Here is a 20,010-nt window from a genome sequence, read left to right on the forward strand (position 1 = left end):
GTAATTCACTTAACCCTGTTTGCCTCAGTTTCTTACCTGTTAAATAAGCTGGAGAAATAAATGGCAAACCACTCCAGAATCTTTGCCAAGAAAACCCCAAATGGGGTTGTGAGGAGTCAGACACACCTGAAAAAATGACTGAACAGCAATAACAAACAAATCTGAAACAATTCAGCAACATGCTTTATTTTTTTATCTACTTATTGGGCTTTTTGAAATTTTTAAAAATTTATTTATTTTTAGTTTTCAACATTCACTTCCATAAGTTTTAAATTTCTTCCAGCTCCCTCCTTTTCCCCCTCTTCAAGACAGCATGCAACCTGATATGGGCTCTATACATGCATTCTTGTTAAACATTTTCACATTAGTCAGATTGTATACAATAATTTGAATGGGAGAAACCATGATAAAACAAAACAAAACAAAAAAGAGAGCAAATAGTACGCATCGATCTGCATTTAAACTCTATATTTCCTTCTCTGGATGTAGATGGAATTTTCCATCATGAGTCTTTTGGAGTTGTTTTAGGTCCTTGCATTGCTAAGAAGAGCAAAATCTATCAGTCAGTCACAGCACAATGTGGCTGTTACTGTGCACAATGTTCTCCTGGTTCTGCTCACTTCACGCAGCATTGGTTCATGTAAATCTTTCCAGGTTTTTCTGAAGTTCACCTGCTCATCATTTCTTATAGCACAATAGTATTCCATTATATTCATATAATACAACTTCTTCAGCCATTCTCCAGCTGATGGGCATCCCATCAATTTCCAGTTGTTGGCCACCACGAAAAGAGCTGCTATAAATATTTTTGTATATGTGGGTCTTTTCCCCATTTTTACAATCTCTTTGGGATACAGCCCTAGAAGTGGTATTGCTGGGTCAAAGGGTATGCACATTTTTATTTTTTTTATTTTTCATATTTTTATTATTTAATATTTTTAGTTTTCAACATTGATAATAACAAGGTTTTAAGTTACAAATTTTTTCCCCATTTCTCCCCCACGCCAAGATGGCATATATTTTGATTGCCCCATTTCCCAGTCTGGCCTCCCTTCTGTCACCCCCACTCTCCCCCCCACCCCCATTCCCCTTACTTTCTTGTAGGGCAACACAGATTTCTATACCCCGTTGCCTGTATATCTTATTTCCCAGTTGCATGTAAAAACAACTTTTTTTGAGCATTTGTTATTAGAAATTTGAGTTCCAAATTCTCTCCCTTCTTCCCTCCCCACCCAGCCTCCTTGAGAAGACAAGCAATTCAACATAGGCCACACGTGTATCATTAGGCAAATCACTTCCATAATAGTCATGTTGTGAAAGACTAACTATATTTCCCTCCATCCTAACCTGTCCCCCTTTATTCAGTTTTCTCCCTTGACCCTGTCCCTTTTCAAAAGTGTTTGCTTTTGATTACCTCCTCCCCTAATCTGCCCTCCCTTCTATCATCCCCCCTGCCCTTATCCCCTTTGCCCTACTTTCCAGTGGGGTAAGGTACCCAACTGAGTGTGTATGTTATTCCCTCCTTAAGTCAAATCCGATGAGAGCAAGATTCACTCATTCCCTTTCATTTGCCCCCTCCTCCCTTCCAGTACAACTGCTTTTTCTTGCCACTTTTACCCCACTCTGTTTCTCCCTTTCTCCTTCTCCCAATATATTCCTCTCTCACCCCTTTATTTTATTTTTTTTAGATATCATCCCTTCATATTCAACTTACCCTGTACCCTCTGTCTATATATATGTATGTGTGTGTGTATATATATATATGTGTGTGTGTGTGTGTGTGTGTGTGTGTGTGTGTGTGTGTATTCCCTTCAACTACCCTAATACTGAGAAAGGTCTCATGAGTTACAAATATCATCTTTCCATGTAGGAATGTAAACAAAACAGTTCAACTTTAGTAAGTCCCTTATGACTTCTCTTTCCTGTTTACCTTTTCATGCTTCTCTTGCTTCTTGTGTTTGAAAGTCAGATTTTCTATTCAGCTCTAGTCTTTTCATCAAGAAAGTTTAAAAGTCCTCTATTTTATTGAAAATTCATATTTTACCTTGGAGTATTATACTCAGTTTTGCTGGGTAGGTGATTCTTGCTTTTAAGCCAAGCTCCTTTGAACTCTGGAATATCATATTCCAAGCCCTTCAATCCCTTAATGTAGAAGCTGCTAGATCTTGTGTTATCCTGATTGTGTTTCTGCAATACTCAAATTATCTCTTTCTAGCTGCTTGCAATATTTTCTCCTTGACCTGGGGAGTTTTCTTTTTGGAATCTTTTTCAAGGGGTGATTGGTGGATTCTTTCAATTTCTATTTTACCCTCTGCCTCTAGAATATCAGGGCAGTTTTCCTTGATAATTTCTTGAAAGATGATGCCTGGGCTCTTTTTTTGATCATGACTTTCAGGTAGTCCAATGATTTTGAAATTCTCTCTTCTGGATCTATTTTCCAAGTCAGTGGTTTTTCCAATAAGATATTTCACATTGTCTTCCATTTTTTCATTCCTTTGGTTCTGTTTTATAATATCTTGATTTCTCATAAAGTCACTAGCTTCCACTTGCTCCAATCTAATTTTTAGGGTGGTATTTTCTTCAGTGGTCTTTTGGACCTCCTTTTCCATTTGGCTAATTCTGCCTTTCAAGGCATTCTTCTCCTCATTGGTTTTTTGGAGCTCTTTTGCCATTTGGGTTTGTCTATTTTCTATGGTGTTATTTTTTTCAGTATTTTTTTGGGTCTCCTTTAGCAAGTCATTGACTTGTTTTTCATGGTTTTCTCACATCATTCTCACTTCTCTTCCCAATTTTCCCTCTACTTCTCTTAATTGCTTTTCCAAATCCTTTTTGAGCTCTTCCATGGCCTGAGACCAATTCATATTTTTCTTGGAGGCTTTTGATGCAGGCTTTTTGACTTTGTTGACTTCTTCTGGCTGTATGTTTTGATCTTCTTTGTCACTAAAAAAGATTCTATAGTCTGTTGCGGGCTGAGTTAGAGCTGAGCCCTGTCCTCCTCGGACTTCCAGGCCCAGGGGCCTGCTGAGATAGACTCGGGGCTTTGAGATGTGGGTGGAGCCAGGAGGAGGGGGTCTCGCCTTTGTTGCCTCCCTAGCAATTCCAGGTCTTTCCTCGGACCTGCCTGACCACATGGAGCTTCCGGTTCTTTGCCTGGACTGCCTGCCCGCAGGGAGCTTCGGGTTAGTGCGGGAAGAGAAGGGGAGGAGAGTAGGCGGAGTCGGGGCAGTCCTAGTACCCAGGTGTATTGATTTTTACCTGTCCTTCACCCACGTAAGCAAAGAATGTACCTGCGTCACTAAAGATATAAAGGTGCTGCTTGCTGAAATAAAAGTCGGAGTCATTCACCATCTTTCGGCTCCCGCCCCATTCATTGTCTGCGAGATCAGGTCCTTTGCTTAGGCGAAGGCCTGGGGATTGGGGGGAACCCCGAGTATAGTTGTGAGGCTTCGGGAGCCCGTAACAATAGTCTGCTGCCCATTCATGTTCCCAACCAACTATTTGACCCTTGTGCTTTTTGTCAGGGTATAACTGCTTTTAGAGTAGAGAGTACTTTGTCCCAAGCTTTAAGGGCCTTGTGCTGCTGTTTTCGGAGCTATTTCTGCTCCATTGTCACTGCAAGCTCTGCCACACCAGTGCTCCTCCTCCTCCCCCAAGAACTGTCAACCAGACCGTGACCCAGATCCAAGCATGCAAAGCAAGAGAACCCTCCCTCTGCACCAGCAAAGCAATCCTTGCACTCCTGCTCTGATCTGCCACTTGATTCTTCCCACCGTGTGGGCCTGTGCTGGAAGCAGTCTCTGCTGGAGCTCCGCAAGCAGCTGCAGGAGCTTCCTGCTGCTGCTGCCATACCACCTCTGCTACCCCCAAGGCTTGGGCCTGACCACATACTTCTCTCACCCAGATCCAGCAGTTTTCCCACTAACCTGCTCTGTTGTCTTTGGTGTTTGTGGGTTGAGAAGTCTGCTAACTGCCACAGCTCAGTGATTCAGGACCCTAAGGCCTACTCTGCCTGACTCTCAGTCTGGTCTGTCCTGGCATGGCCCACACTGGGCTGTGTTCAGCTCCCAGCAAGGTGTAATAGACCTTTCCCAGCAACCATCCAGGTGTTTTGGGCTGGAGACTTGTTTTCCTCTGTTATTTTGCGGGTTCCGTAGCTCTAGAATTTGTTCAGAGCCATTTTTACAGGTGTTTGGAGGGATTTGGGGGAGAGCTTAAGGGACTGCCTATTTTCCAGCCACCATCTTGGCTCCTCCCCAGGTATGCACATTTTTATAGGCCTTTGGGCATAGTTTCAAATTGCTCTCCAGAATGGTTGGATCAGTTCGCAACTCTACCAATAAATGAATTAGTGTTGCCATTTTCCCACATCTTCTCCAGCATTTATAATTTTCCTGTTTTGTCATGTTAGCCAATCTGACAAGTGTTATGTAGTACCTAAGAATTGTTTTGATTTGCATTTCTCTAATCAATAGTGATTTAGAGCATTATTTGTTTATTGTTTAGTATTTCCCCTTTTAATCTGGTTGGGAGACTCTGGAGTGTTGTTGAGGGCAATGGCTAAGGTTTCACAGCTTTGCTATATACTATTAATGAATCAAGTATACCAAACTTCAAACACATTCAAAAGTGTTGTGTTTTCCAACCAATCATATAGTATTTGTGGCATTGGATTTTGATAAGCCCTATGACCAATTGTTTTCTAAAAGCATTCAATGAGAATATATTATTTAGTATTATTATTATTAGAGACAGGAACTGGATATATGGTTTCATTGGTATAAAGAGCTCCCAGTGAGGAAACTCCTCTATCAAGGCAAGTTGGCACATTCTCTGCAACTTGAGGTCTTACAGAGTGGCCTAAGGCATTGACAAGTTAAGTGGTTTGCTGAGGGTTTCACAGTCAGTGTGTGTCAGAAACTGACCTTGAGCCCAGATGTGCCTGGCTCTGAGGCCACCTCCCTATCCACTGAGGTCATGCTGCCTCTCAAAGTATTAATTTATAAATGCTAACACATTTATGATTAATTTCCAGGGGAAAGTCCCTCATCTGCTTGAGTCACAAGGTTGCAGTATATGTGACTTTGTAAGATTTTCCTTTGCAAGAAGGAATAATTCAACTCTTGTGCCAAGTGTCCTCGGAATAGAACAAAGCACAGCACTTGTAGTTCTGACCTTATGCCAGGAAGTATGGTGAAGGACTAACTCATTATTTGGAAATATGGTGGACTCGGTTTTCCCTTTACCACTTAGGAGGATGCTTCTTAAAACATCCTCAGCAACAAACATTGATTGCATGGCTGTTTTATTCAGTGTATTGTACTGCATATTCAGCTTACAAAGAAATAAAATTCATTGATCCTACCATCTGGGAGCTTAACCTTGAGTGACAAACACTTAATGTAAACTTAAAACACACACACACACACACACACACACACACACACACACACACACACGCACTGCAGAGCATATATGAAATACTTGACCATTGACTGACTGTTAGAGGAAGTTAGATCAGGGAGGTCATTAAGTGAGGAAGATATCACAGGATCCCAAGTCCTAGGAATTAGAGATGAAAGGGATCTCATAAGTTATTTAATCCAATGTTCCTCATTTTGCAGAATAAAAAATAAGGCTCAGAGAAGGTGACTCAACCAAGGTCATGTAAGTAGTAATTAGGAGAATCAGGTTTTGAACCAGGCACTTAATCACCTTGCTTCTCAAGTCAAAGAAGGCTTTAAGCAGGAGGTGGGCTTTAAAATGGTGCCATTCTGATAACTGTAGAGGAATAGAAAGGATAGATGGAGTGGTGTATATAAAGAAATGGGGTCAGAGATGGGCCTCTAAATAGACAGAAAGCCAGGATGGCTGGAGTAGGAATATAAGGGAGTCGTATCAGGCATATGAGCAGTAGGGGGGGGCGGGGCAGCTAGGTGGTGCAGTGGATAGAGCACTGGCCCTGGAGTCAGGAGGACCTGAGTTCAAATCCAGCCTCAGATACTTGGCGCTTACTAGTTGTGTGACCTTGGGCAAGTCACTTAACCCCAATTGCCTCCCAAAAATTCAGTTCTTGAAGAGGCCTATTCACTAAATGGGCATTACCTCACTCAAAGTGAGAACCTGAAAAAGACCTTAGCCACAAAGGGCCAGGGTCTCCTAATGCATCCTGGGCCATCTCCAGTCATCCTGGTGAATATCAGGCCACTGGACCCAGATGACTCTGGAGGAGAAAGTCAGGATGGTGACCTTGCACAACCTTCCCTCACTCAAATCAAAGTCAACTGCAAGTCATGTCATCATTTCCCTGATGTCATGGTCCTCTTTGAGAATGAAGGACAAACACACACGCAGAATGAGCAGTAGGTCTTAGATAACTGGAGAGGAGGAAGAATGTATCCAGACACAGGTAGAGGACAGAATGTGCTTGGTGCTTTTAGGGAATGATGAACAGACCAGTTCAAAGAATTCTCTAAAATAATAGTGAGACATAAGGCTCAAACCAAAGGATGGGAACAATTGTGAAGAGAGCCTCAAAAGCCACTCTGAGGATTTAGGACTTTTGACAATGGGGAATTATGGCATACACTGCTGCCCTCCCATTAAGATGATGGCGATGGTATGCATTGGGGAATCATTCACATCTGTGGCTTCTTTGGGTGAACAAATGGCAGGAAGGGAGTAACGGACTAGACCGTCCACATTCCAGATGAAGAGCGTAGCAAAGTGCATACTCTTTTTAAATTCCAATCCTGTCCCTTGCTCTGCCTTTTAACCTTATTGTTGTTGATCTTTGCTTTGGCAAAGATTCCCTGTTACGGACCTTTTTCTCAGTCTGTAAATATCTCTTTTGCCTCTCAGATTCTCTATTGGCCCAAACAATAACTGACCTTCTTCATCATATGTATACACCAGGGGTGGGGAACCTGTGGCCTCGAGGTCACATGTGGCCCTCTAGGTCCTCAAGTACAGCTCTTTGACTGAATTTAAACTTTACAGAACAAATGTTCTGTTGGATTCAGTCAAAGAGCTGCATTTGAGGACCTAGAGGGCCACATATGGCCTTGAGGCTACTGGTTCCCCACCCCTGGTATAATTTCTTCTACCTCCCCCTACCTCTAGGCCCCTGAATTCTGAATCTACTGCTATAAACTTCCCCACCTCCCCTGTCCGTTTCCTGGGTACTTCAAAAGACTTCAGTATATTGAATGACAAATCCTACCATGAAGCCAAGTCAACCCCTATCCTCTGACCTCTGACCCAATGCCCAGGTGATTTAAAGGAAGCAAGGAAAATGGAGGGTTTTTTTTTAGCAGGAGGATAACATAATATAGTAGAAAGAATATGAGACCAGAAGTCAACTAGTCCAATTTCTAACACTACTTATTTCAAATGATAATTTGCAAAATCCCAATGGCTGAGGTGCTGGGACTCAATCTCTCCTCAGGCTTTCCTTAGCTTTGATCAATCTCTGGGTCAACACCATCTCTAGGCCATGCACCATAGTAAAACATAGCTGCATCATGTGATGCTCTACAACAGTGCGTGCGTGTGTGTGTGTGTGTGTGTGTGTGTGTGTGAGCGTGTGTATGCACATGGTCACTCCCACCAAGACTGAGTCCTTTCCTCTCCCTCTTTATAAAAGCCTGCTTCCTTCCACTCTCAAGGGCTAGATTTTTCCAAACAAATTCCCATTGGTTAACTCTAAACAAAGTTCAGTACTGACATATTATCTATTTTTGCCTGAGACATAAATACAATGTGCTTTCATGAACTTTATACATCACCAGTTCCTAGCTTCCTTCAAAGCTCAGCTGAAAGGGTACCACCTGTCCTGATCCCCTGCAGCTGCTAATGCCTTCCCCTTTCCTCCATGCACACCCTGAGGTTACCTTGTCCTTACTTTGTATATATGGGCTGTATCTGCTTAGATGTGTATAAGTTGCTTCTACTGATTGAAAGTAAGTTCCTTGAGGCCTGGGACTCCCTGTGTTTTTCTGTTTATATCCCCAGCACCCATCACTGTGCCTACCATATATCTGGCATGTGCTCAGCAAATTCAGACTGGTCGAATAATGGATCAGAGTGGTTTTTTTGTATCCATCCTGAGAAGGCCCTGCTCAAAAGCCATGTTGACCAACTTGAAGAGGGATCTCTAGGATCTTGATAAAGCTGCAGTCCTAGGGCACCAGGCACTTCTGCTTGCCTGAAACAAATGTTCTTTTTCTTTTTTTAAGAATTGTTCACACATAGATAAAGCTGTCTCTGCAACTACAATCCCTCAAACTCATTTTGACACTAGCACTTCCTATGAAGTCACCTTTTTATATACTCTTTTTTATATAAGGTCAGAATGGTGGAGAATTACCAGATCATGGCAACAAATATGTATCTTAGCCTTATACTGGAGGATTGATGGCAAATCCAATGCCTCTGACTTTCTCTCCTGTGAAGAATGCTTGATGAAAAGACCAGAGCTGAATAGAAAATTTGACTTTCAAATACAAGACTCAAGAGGAGCATAAAAAGGTAAATAGAAAAAGGAAATCATAAGAGACTTAATAAGGTTACATTCCTACATGGGAAGATGATACTAGTAACTCATAAGAACTTTCTCATTATTAGGATAGTTAGAAGGAGTATATGTAGACAGAGAGAGCACAGCTGTGAGTTGAATATGAAAGGATAATATCTAAAAAATAAAATTAGAAGGTTAAAGAGGAATGCACTAGGAGAAAGGGAAAGGTAGAATGGGGTAAATTATCTGACATAAAAGAGGCAAGAAAAAACTTTTACACTGGAGGGGAAGATGGGGCATATTGAGGCAGGGAGTGAGTGAACCTTACTCTCATAAGAATTGGCTCAAAGAGGGAATAACATATACACTCAATTGGGTATAGAAATCTCTCTTACCCTACAGGAAAGTAGGAGAAGGAGATAAGAAAAGGGGGTAGAGTGACAGAAGGAAGGCCAAATTGGAGGAGGTGGTAGTCAGAAGCAAAACACTTTTGAGGAGGGAGAGGGTAAAAGCAGAGAGAGAATAAAATAAATGGAGAGGGGGGAATAGGATGGAGGTAAATACAGTCACCAATAGTAATTGTGAAAAAAAAATTGAAGCAAGTTTCTCTAATAAAGGCCTCATTTCTCAAACATACCGAGAACCTAGCCAAATTTATAAAAATAAGAGCCATCCCCCAACTGATAAATGATCAAAAGATATGAACAGTTTTCAGATGAGGTAAAGCTCTCTATAGCCAGACGGGAAAATGCTCTGAATCACTATTGATTGGAGAAATGTAAATTAAAACAGTTTTGAGGTACTACTTCATACCTACTAGACTGGCTAATAGGACAGAAGAGGTAAACGACAAATGTTGGATGGGATGTGGGAAAAATGAGACATTAATGTGGTATTGGTGGAGTTGTGAACCAATTCAACCATTCCATAGAGCAATTTGGAACTATGCCCAAAGGGCTATAAAACCATGTTTTCCCTTTGAGCTAGCAATGCCATTAGGTCTGTATCCAAAAAGAGACAAAAAAAGGAAAAGCATCTACATACACAAAAATATTTATAGAAGGTCTTTTCTGGGGGCAAAGAATTGGAAATTGAGGGGTTGCCCATCAATTGGGGAATGGCTGAAAAAATTGTACTTTGCAACTGTAATAGAATACTATTGTGCTATAAGAAATGATGAGCAGGATGCTCCTTGAAAAACTTACATGAGCTGATGCAAAGTGAAATGTATTATGTACAAAATAACAGCAATATTTTAAGACAATCAGCTATGAATGACTTAGCTATTCTCAGCAATAAAATGACCTAAAACAACTCTGAAGGACTTAACAATGAAAAATGCTATCCATCCCCAGAGAAAGAATTGATTGTCCCTGAATATAGATTGAAGTATATATTTTTTACTTTCTTTATTTTTCTTGAGTTTTTTTGGGGGGAAGGGGCTATGTTTTCTTTCACAACATGACTAATATGGAAATAGGTTTTGTATGACTATGCATGTATAACCTATATTTAATTGCTTGCCTTCTCAATGGGGATGGGGTGGGGAGGGAAGAAGAGAGAATTTGAAACTCGAAGTTCTAAAAATGAATGGCAAAATTGTTTTTGCATGTAATTGGGGAAAAATAAAATACTAAATATTAAAAAAGAAAGAAAGAGTTGTTTGCTCTAGTTCGCAGCTTCACCTCCTATTACTCATATTGACATCACTAGATGGAGAACCTGTGCTCAGGTCTTAATGTAATGAGCCCTAGTTAAATGGACATTTTCAACTGGATCAAATTAACTTAGTAATTCCAGTTCTAAACTTTTATTTGAGCTAGGTAGATGTTAGGATAAAATCCATATCTAGGATTATAAGCTAGCCTTTATATAGCACTTTAAGGTTTACAATGCACTTTGCAACTATCATCTCTTTTGATCCTCACAACAACCCTGGGAGGTACGTGCTGTTATTAAATCCATTTTACAGATGAGGAAACTGAGGCAGAGGGGTTAAATGATTCTCCCAGAGTCATATAGTATAGTAACTATATGAGGCTGGATTTGAACTCAGGTTTTCCTGATTCCAGGTCCAGCACTCTATCCATTGTTCCACAATGGGTAAGTCTTCCTGGAAGTGGAAGAAGTTTGCAATTTTTCTTTCCTAAATCATGATAGTTTCTATTTCTATTTCCTCCTGCATGTTACAGAACATTTTTCCATACAATCCTCCATTTAGTACCCAAAATAACTCTCTGGGATGAGCAGTATTCATACTATTCCCCTCCCTCCCCCCGACACCACTTTTCTGATGAGAGCAACTCAGTTTCATGGTAGTATAAGGCCAAAAAACTAGCAAAGGGGAATACCATCGCATGTGGCTAGTTATACATATACAATATGACAAATATTAGGTTTGCTCAAAGCTAGCTACTGAGTACAAGAGCACAAATATCTGGTATAAGATGGTAATAATAACAATAGCAAATAGTTAGCATTTATACAGCACTTTGAGGTTTGCAAAGCACTTTACACGTTACCTCATTTCCCCCTTAAACAGCCCTATGAGGTAGTTGCTATAATTACATGCATTTTGTAGATGGGGAAACTAAGGCACAAACCGGTTAAGTGACTTACCTTGGAATCACACAGCTTGTAAATATCTAAGGCAGGTTTTGAATTCAGGTCTTCTTGAATGCAAGTCCAGCATTCTATGCACTCTGCCCCCTAGCCACTTACTTAGATGTACACCTTGAACACATGTCAGCTGTACACCCTATACATCATTCCTCTCTCTCTCTCTCTCTCTCTCTCTCTCTCTCACACACACACACACACACACACACACACACTCACGCATTCAAATCTGCACAAGCTTGAAATCTTTGAAAATGACCTCACACTAGTTTTATGGATCTGAGGTTTTCTACGGTTTCTTGTTTTATTATCACTGCACTGAGCATCAAGTGACCATGACAATAAAATTAGATTATTTTCATTTATGAGAAGAGACCTTCAATTTCAACCAAAATGACATGAAATTACAAAGTCTCCTCCCATTTTGCACTGTTGTCAGCTAAGACCCATCATCTAGCAACAATCATTAACAAGGCCATCAGAGGAATTTCACAGGACATGTCCAAGTACAAACTCATGCACACCTTGTACACCTTCTCTACATTAGACAAGCAGCCTAATACTAGAAGCTGTGCAAGCTGGATCTGAATCCAGAATAAAGGATTTTACCCCAAAACTTCTTAACAGAATATCAGCAAGCTGTTCTTCATCTCCTTAGCAGGGACATTGCTTGTTGTACAGCCTTTGATTACTAAGCTGAATGGGCAAGATCTTGCTATCTGTTGGTTGTATTTCATCCATGGCATTGTTCTTCTCTTGTGGCACAGAAAACTATGATGCGTAGTTCTAGGTGTCTGAAGACAAGAAATTACTATCAATCTGTTTAGTGCTTGAGTTCGAATACCAGAGTTTAAGCGAGTCATTTCTGGAGGCACAAGAACTACATTCTCTGTGTCTGTGTCTGTGTCTGTCTGTGTCTGACTCTGCCTCTCCTCTCTCTCTCTCTCTCTCTCTCTCTCTCTCTCTCTCTCTCTCTCTCTCTCTCTCTCTCTCTCTGTCTCCCCTTTTCAATCGCTCAATCAACATTTCTTAAGTGCCCACTATGTGCACATATTTTTTAAATGAACATTTAAAAATTACTTTTAAAAAGTCTAAAAAATTGATGTTTATCCTGGAGCCTTACCTTGGGCACTGATAATTCTGTGTAGCTCATAAGATGTATGACAGTGTATGCCCTCAGAAGCCTCTGAAGAGCTAGTAAACCTCCAAGCACATGTTTTTCAGATTTCCTTAAGCACTAGTACTACCTGGCTCAATATCAGGGAAAGTGATTTCAAAGAAAAATGTTCTGTTTTCCCTTCACCTCTAGGAAAACACTATGAACACACAAGAAAAGAAGAGCCTACCTCTGACTCTATCATATGCCCTGTATTATTCCTCCTTAATATAATTCTTTCATACCATTCGGACATCTGTTGAATTATCTGCATATTTCTGGGGGAAATAGTTTTTGTTTAGAATTATCCAGAGAATCACTGCTATTCTCCACATTCCTTTGTAGATGTGGAGACAGCTGATGCCATATTTTGTTCCAAATTCTCTCCTTCCTTCCACCCCCTTCCCCATCCATTGAGAAAGAAAACAATATGATATCCATCATACATGTGAAGTTACACAAAACATATTTTCACATCAGGTGTGTTGCAAAGGAAAAGTAAGAAAAAAGAAGTGAAAAAAATGTTTCAATCTGCCCTGAGTTCATCAGTTCTCTCTCTGGAGGTGGATAGCATTTTTCATCATGAAACTTTAGGAATTGTCTTGGATCCTTGCCTTGATCAGACTAGCTAAGTCTTTCACAGTTGACCATTGTTACAATAATGCTATTACCGCACACAATGTTCTCCTGGTTCTGCTCCCTGCATTTTGTATCAGTTCATATGTCTTCCCAGGTTTTTCTGAGTCCATCCACTTCTTCATTTCTTATATTACTATAGCATTCCATCACAATCATATACAACAACTTGTTCAGCCACTCCCCAGTTGATAGGCAAAGGAAATATATCTTTAATTAGGACGTTGTTGTGTTGCTAGAAGCTCTACTGGGCATCTATCTGCTCACAACTGAGAGCCTTTGGCTGAAATAGAAAAGGCCATAAGTAGAATGTGAGCTCTTTGAGAGCAGAGACTTGCACATTTTCTCTCTGTATCCCAGACGCCTTTGTGCAGCCCTGGACAAGTCACCAGCCTCTGTGTATCTCAGGTAACTCCCTAGGATTTATCTACTAAGTCACAGTAGGTTGCAAACTGGAGAGAATTCCCACACTGCAGACCGCCAGGCTCTCAAGGTCCTTCAAATGTTCACATATCTAGGGGCATGCTAAAAATATTTAACTGTCTCCCTGGAAAAGAAAAACGCGCCTAAAACACGGTTAAGTTTAATTTGCATTATTAACATTTTTCTCCATCATTTTCTTAAGTCTAGATAATAAAAAAGCAATAAAATCAAGCCCTGAGTTGCAGTTTGTCAATTTCTGGGTATAAACACTCACAATGAAAATTCAACAGTTCTCAGAGACAGTTTCAGCTGGCCCCAGCACACCCCTGCATATATCCCCTAATACCTAGCATGCTATCTTGCACACAGTAGAAACATAATAATTTTTAGATTGAATTGAAGTGAATTGAAAATCATAAATATCAATTATGTAGCAGGAAGGTATCACCAAAGAGGAGGATCAAGATGACTTTAGCACCCGGTCAGCAAGAGAGCATAGCTGAGAGTATAGTCCAGCCCATCAGTCAACGAGGATGGATTAAGCACTTAGTAGGCACTGTCATAAGCTCTGGGGATACCAGTAAAGGGGACAAATGTCACTTACCCCAAGGAGCACACATTAGAATGGGGGAGTCAAAATGTACATAACTAGGTGCATATAGGTATACACAGAGTAGGGAAAGGGGAGAGATTAGCAGTTGGGGAACAGAGAAAGACCTCCTGCAGAAGGGCTTTCAATTGAATCTTGAAGGAATATAAAGGAAGGTAGGAATGGGGAGTGAGGAGGGAAAGCCTTCCAGGTATGGGGGACAGCCAGTGCAAAGGAACAGAGCTGGGGGAGGGAACGCACTCTTGAGGAACTGAAGGTTGGCCAGTGTATCTTGGAGTATGAGGAAGGGAGTAAAGTGTGATAAGACTGGAAAGGTTACCCAGATAGAAGCTAGTTGAGAACTGGGTAGTCAGACAGAGCAATGATCCAACAAAGAGCAGGCTGAGAGCCAGAGAGGAGGCATAGTTATGTGAGTTAGGAAGCAATACAAGAGGCAAATTATATATTGTTGAGACCCTGTGGGATTGAAAACATTTGGGCCACTAGTGTCCATGGTTCATGGGATCTTTAGCTTCTCAAAAGGACAAAGCCCTGTCAGACGTGGGATGTGGAAAGCAAAAAGCTGTTAATCCATGTAGGTAAAATTTAACAGTCTCTAAACAATACTTAATAGATTGGAGTGAAGTGGGGAAAATGACCAAAACAATATCAACAAAATCCTAACAACTTACTGAATGACTCAACATGCTCAAAATGTAGAAAATAGTCAGTTGTGTTTCCCTGTGACCAGTTAATCTTGGATTGCTGGCAGATATTTGGTCATTATGACCAATATGTTTTTCATGAGGCTTTAGAATTAGTCCATTCCAAGGCCTGGTGTGCAGGAGCTAATTAGTCCTTTCAAATCAAACTAGAAATGTACTTAAACAATTTCACAAGCCTTCTGCTTGAACTCTCCCAGGAAAATTTGATTTCCCCAGAACAGCAGGAAACACATTAGCTTATTCCTACTAGGGTGGCTATTGTCCAAGAAATCCCTGCAGTACTAAAGGATACACAAAACAAAAGGGGTTTCCTATGGTGCAGTTGCGTGATGGTGGGTGGAAAGGTCCAGAAAGTTTTGCCTGGGAACCCAGATTTTGGAAACATGTACCACTGCTCACTCTCCAGGGAAGTGATGGATTTCAAAATACCATTTCTGTCACTCACTGACACCATCTGAAGACCTGGGGTTTCTGCTTGGCACTCCAGATGTGCCTTTTCCTTTTGACTCATATCTTCCATAGCTCTATTTCCTGATAAATTATGGACAGAAACATGCTCTCAGGACAGTTGCCTTGAATCAAATCAAGCTGCTCTACTACTGAGGTAAATACTCAGAAGTGTCCTGAAGCCAGCTGAACTGTTCTTAGTCATACAATATGAAAAATGCGTTTTGACCACAGGTCTCCCTGACTTCAGGTCCAGTACTCTATCCACTGTTCCATTATGCCTATAAAGCCATATAAAATTTCAGATATCATCATTGTCATCGCTGTCATCATCATCATCATCCCCTTTGTGATGATTTCTTGAAGACTCCTAATGGGGGGAATAGCCTTTCTTTCCAATGGAGTCCATTCCACTTTTGGGTATTTCTAATTATTAGAAAGTTTTCTTATGTCAAACACATATTTGCCTCTTTGAACACTTACCTTTTAGTTATCAGTATTGCACTCTGATACCAAGCAGGATAAATCTTTTCTCTCATCTACATGACAGCCCTCCAAAAACTTATAGTTATCCTGTGTCCCCACCACCATCCAGTCTAATCTCCTCTAGGCTAAAGATTCTGAGTTTCTTCAATCTACCTTAAAGAGAGTTAAAAGTGTCCCTTGAAATAAGAACTAGGAGCGAGGGTGGAAGTTTCCTAGAGAAGAATCTTGACTCAATTTAAAGAAGATTATCCTAATAATCAGAGCTGGCCAAAAGTCAAATGTATCACCTTAAAAACTAGTACTTTCTCCACAACTCTAGGTCTTCAAGTAGAAGCTGGATGACCACTCTGGGGGAATGCTATAGAGGAGATTACATTTCAGGCACTACTTGTTCAAGATGCCCTCTGATGTCCTTTCCAGCTCTTAAGATTCAGTGGTTCTGGGTGATGGTATACAAAAGTGTCAAACTCAGCCCTGGACTGAAAGTGACCAGCCCTCCCAAGGGTCACCTGAACCAGACTAAAACGTAATTGGAAAATGTTTAACAAAATAAATAAAAACACAATATAATATAGATAAGGTTGTTTTGTGGTTTTCTAATCAATATGTGGACCATAGGGATCCATTTGTATTTGAGTTTGACACCATGGGGTAATACATAGAGTGTTGGTCTTAGAATCAGGAAGTTCTGGGTTCTTAACTTAATAGTTAAATTAAGTTACTATCTGTGTAATCCTGAGCAAGTCACTTAAACTCACTACATCTCAGTGTCCTCATAGGTAAAATGCAAGGGTTGGATCTGATGATATCTAAGGTTCCTTCCAGCCCCAAAACTATGACATGCTAAAAGGTTTGGTCAAGTCCAATACCTGAATTGGGGAAAACAAAACCCAGAGGGATCTTCTCACTCCTACTCCATTGTTCTTCTGACTGGACTGTGCTGTCTCTAAAGAGTAGCACCTGACAGTTTTATCATGTTTTTATCTACTAAGAATAACATGTCCAAAGGTGCTAGCTTGCAGTCATACCATTATATTACCATGTTCGATTGGTCAGTCAATAAGCGTATATTAAGTGCCTGCTATATGCCAGGCACTTGGGGACACAAATGCAATGAAAGAAACAAAAAAAATTACAAAAACATTTTGTGAAGATGGTTCTACTTACCATTGGTATGTGAAATGCGTGCATGCTTATGGACAGCACAAAATCTAGTAGACCTGAAAGACGAACAGCTCTGCTGTGAGAGAACTCAGAAAGTATCACATCCAAATAACAACCCTGAGTGAAACAAACTGATAAATGAAGATCAGCTTGCTCAAGTTGGAGCTGGACACACTTCTTTTCTGGAGTGGTTGCTGTGATGAGGAGCACCATAAAGCTGGTGTAGGTTTTGTAATCATATCTAATCTAGTCAACAAGCTAGTATCCCTCCCAAAAGGAGTGAATGACAGGCTCCTGATAATGCAATTGCCACTTGCTGGAAAGTGTCATACCACTATCATCAGTGTGTATGCTCCCACTATGATGAACCCTTATAAGGCCAAAGAAAGATTTTATGAAGACCTGGAGACTCTTATCATCAATATGCCAAAAGAGGATAAAGTTATAATTCTGGGTGACTTTTACACCAGGGCAGGCACAGATTATCATATATGGTAGGCTATCATTGGGAGGAATAGAGTTGGAACAGCAAGGGTCACTTACTGCTGAAGACTTGTGCATCTCATGACCTTCTCATCAACAACACTGGCTTCTATTTACCTAAGCACAATAAAACTTTGCAGATGCACCCTTGAAGTAAATGTGGGCATTTAATAGACTGTGCCATTGTAAACAGAAGACACAGATAGGATGTTAGAATAAGGAAGGTGACATGTAGCACAGAATGCTAGATCGGTCATGGATTCATCCTCTCTAAGTTAAACACTTGCATTCATCAAAAGTACCAGCCCCAAGGCAATACAACTATCAGAAGACTCAAGGTTAACAGATTAGACCACTTCTCCATCCATGAACAGTCTGTTGCTAACTTGGAGGGAAAGCCAAGCCAAGATACAGTTGGCAACAGTGGAGCAGAAAACGGGTGGGCAGCTTTCAAAGATCTGGTGGGTAGCACGGCATTTACTCATCTGGGCCAGAACACTTGCAAACACTGGTATTGGTTTGATGAAAATGGTGGGGAAATTCATTTTTTTTATTTTTTATTATTTTTTTTAATTTAAATTTATTTATTTACATATTTAGTTTTCAGCATTGATTTTCACAACAATTTGAATTACAAATTTTCTCCCCATTTCTACCCTCCCCCCCCACTCCAAGATGGCAAATATTCTGGTTGCCCTGTTCCCCAGTCAGCCCTCCCCTGTATCACCCCCCTCCCCTCTCATCCCCTTTTCCCTTCCTTTCTTGCAGGGCAAGATAGATTTCTAGGCCCCATTGCCTGTGTATCTTATTTTTTAGTTGCATGAAAAACCTTTTTTTTTTGTTTTTGAACATCTGTTTTTAAAACTTTGAGTTCCAAATTCTCACCCCTCTTCCGTTCCCACCCACCCTCCCTAAGAAGTCGAGCAATTCAACCCAGGCCACATGTGTATCATTATGTATAACCCTTCCACAATACTCATGTTGTGAAAGACTAACTACATTTTGCTCCTTCCCAACCCATCCCGCTTTATTGAATTTTCTCCCTTGACCCTGTCCCCTTTCCAAAGTGTTTGTTTTGATTACCTCCACCCCCATCTGCCCTCCCCTCCATCATCCCCCCTCCTTTTATTTTTTTTTCTTCCTCCCTCTTCTTTCCTGTGGGGTAAGATACCCAACTGAGTATGTATGGTATTCCCTCCTCAGGCCAAATCTGATGAGAGCATGGTTCACTCATTCCCCCCTCACCTGCCCTCTCCCCTCCTCCCACAGAACTGCTTCCTCTTGCCACCTTTATGCGAGATAATCCACCCCATTCTATCTCTCCCTATCTCCCTCTCTCAGTATGTTGCTCTCTCATCCCTTAATTTCATTTTATTTCTTTTAGATATCTTCCCTTCATCTTCAACTCACCCTGTGTCTGCTCTCTCTCTTTTACATATATATGTATATATATATATATACACATACATACATACATACACATACATACATATACACATAGATATATACATACATACACATTCACTTATATATATACATAAACATATATATGCATATCCCCTTCAGCTACCCTAATACTGAGGTCTCATGAATCATACATGTCATCTTTCCATGTAGGAATGTAAACAAAACAGTTCAACTTTAGTAAGTCCCTTGCAATTTCTGTTTCTTGATTACCTTTTCATGCTTCTCTTGATTCTTGTGTTTGAAAGTCAAATTTTCTATTCAGTTCTGGTCTTTTCACTGAGAAAGCTTGAAAGTCCTCTATTTTATTGAAAATACATATTTTGCCTTGGAGCATGATACTCAGTTTTTCTGGGTAGGTGATTCTAGGTTTTAATCCTAGCTCCATTGACCTCCGGAATATCGCATTCCAAGCCCTTCGATCTCTTAATGTAGAAGCTGCCAGATCTTGGATTATTCTGATTGGGTTTCCACAATACTCAAATTGTTTCTTTCTGGCTGCTTGAAGTATTTTCTCCTTGATCTGGGACCTCTGGAATTTGGCGACAATATTCCTAGGAGATTTCTTTTTGGGATCTATTTGAGGAGGCGATCGATGAATTCTTTCAATTTCTATTTTGCCCTGTGGCTCTAGAATATCAGGGCAGTTCTCCTTGATAATTTCTTGAAAGATGGTATCTAGGCTCTTTTTTTGATCATGGCTTCCAGGTAGTCCAGTCATTTTTAAATTATCTCTCCTGGATCTATTTTCCAGGTCAGTGGTTTTTCCAAGGAGATATTTCACATTGTCTTCCATTTTTTCATTCCTTTGGTTCTGTTTTATGATATCCTGATTTCTCATAAAGTCACTAGCTTCCACTTGCTCCAATCTAATTTTTAAAGTAGTATTTTCTTTGGTGGTATTTTGGACCTCCTTTTCCATTTGGCTAATTCTGCCTTTCAAGGCATTCTTCTCCTCATTGGATTTTTGGAGCTCTTTTGCCATTTGAGTTAATCTATTTTTTAAGGTGTTGTTTTCTTCAGTGTATTTTTCAGTATTTTTTGGGGTCTCCTTTAGCAAGTCATTGACTTGTTTTTCATGGTTTTCTCGCATCCTTCTCATTTCTCTTCCCAATTTTTCCTCTACTCTAACTTGCTTTTCCAAATCCTTTTTGAGCTCTTCCATGGCCTGGGACCAGTTCATGTTTTTCTTGGAGGCTTTTGTTGTAGGCTCTATGACTTTGTTGTCTTCTTTAGGCTGTATGTTTTGGTCTTCTTTGTCACCAAAGAAAGAATCCAAAGTCTGAGACTGAATCTGGGTGTG

The sequence above is a fragment of the Trichosurus vulpecula genome, chromosome 8 (assembly GCF_011100635.1).
Source record: "Trichosurus vulpecula isolate mTriVul1 chromosome 8, mTriVul1.pri, whole genome shotgun sequence".
NCBI lineage: Eukaryota > Metazoa > Chordata > Mammalia > Diprotodontia > Phalangeridae > Trichosurus > Trichosurus vulpecula.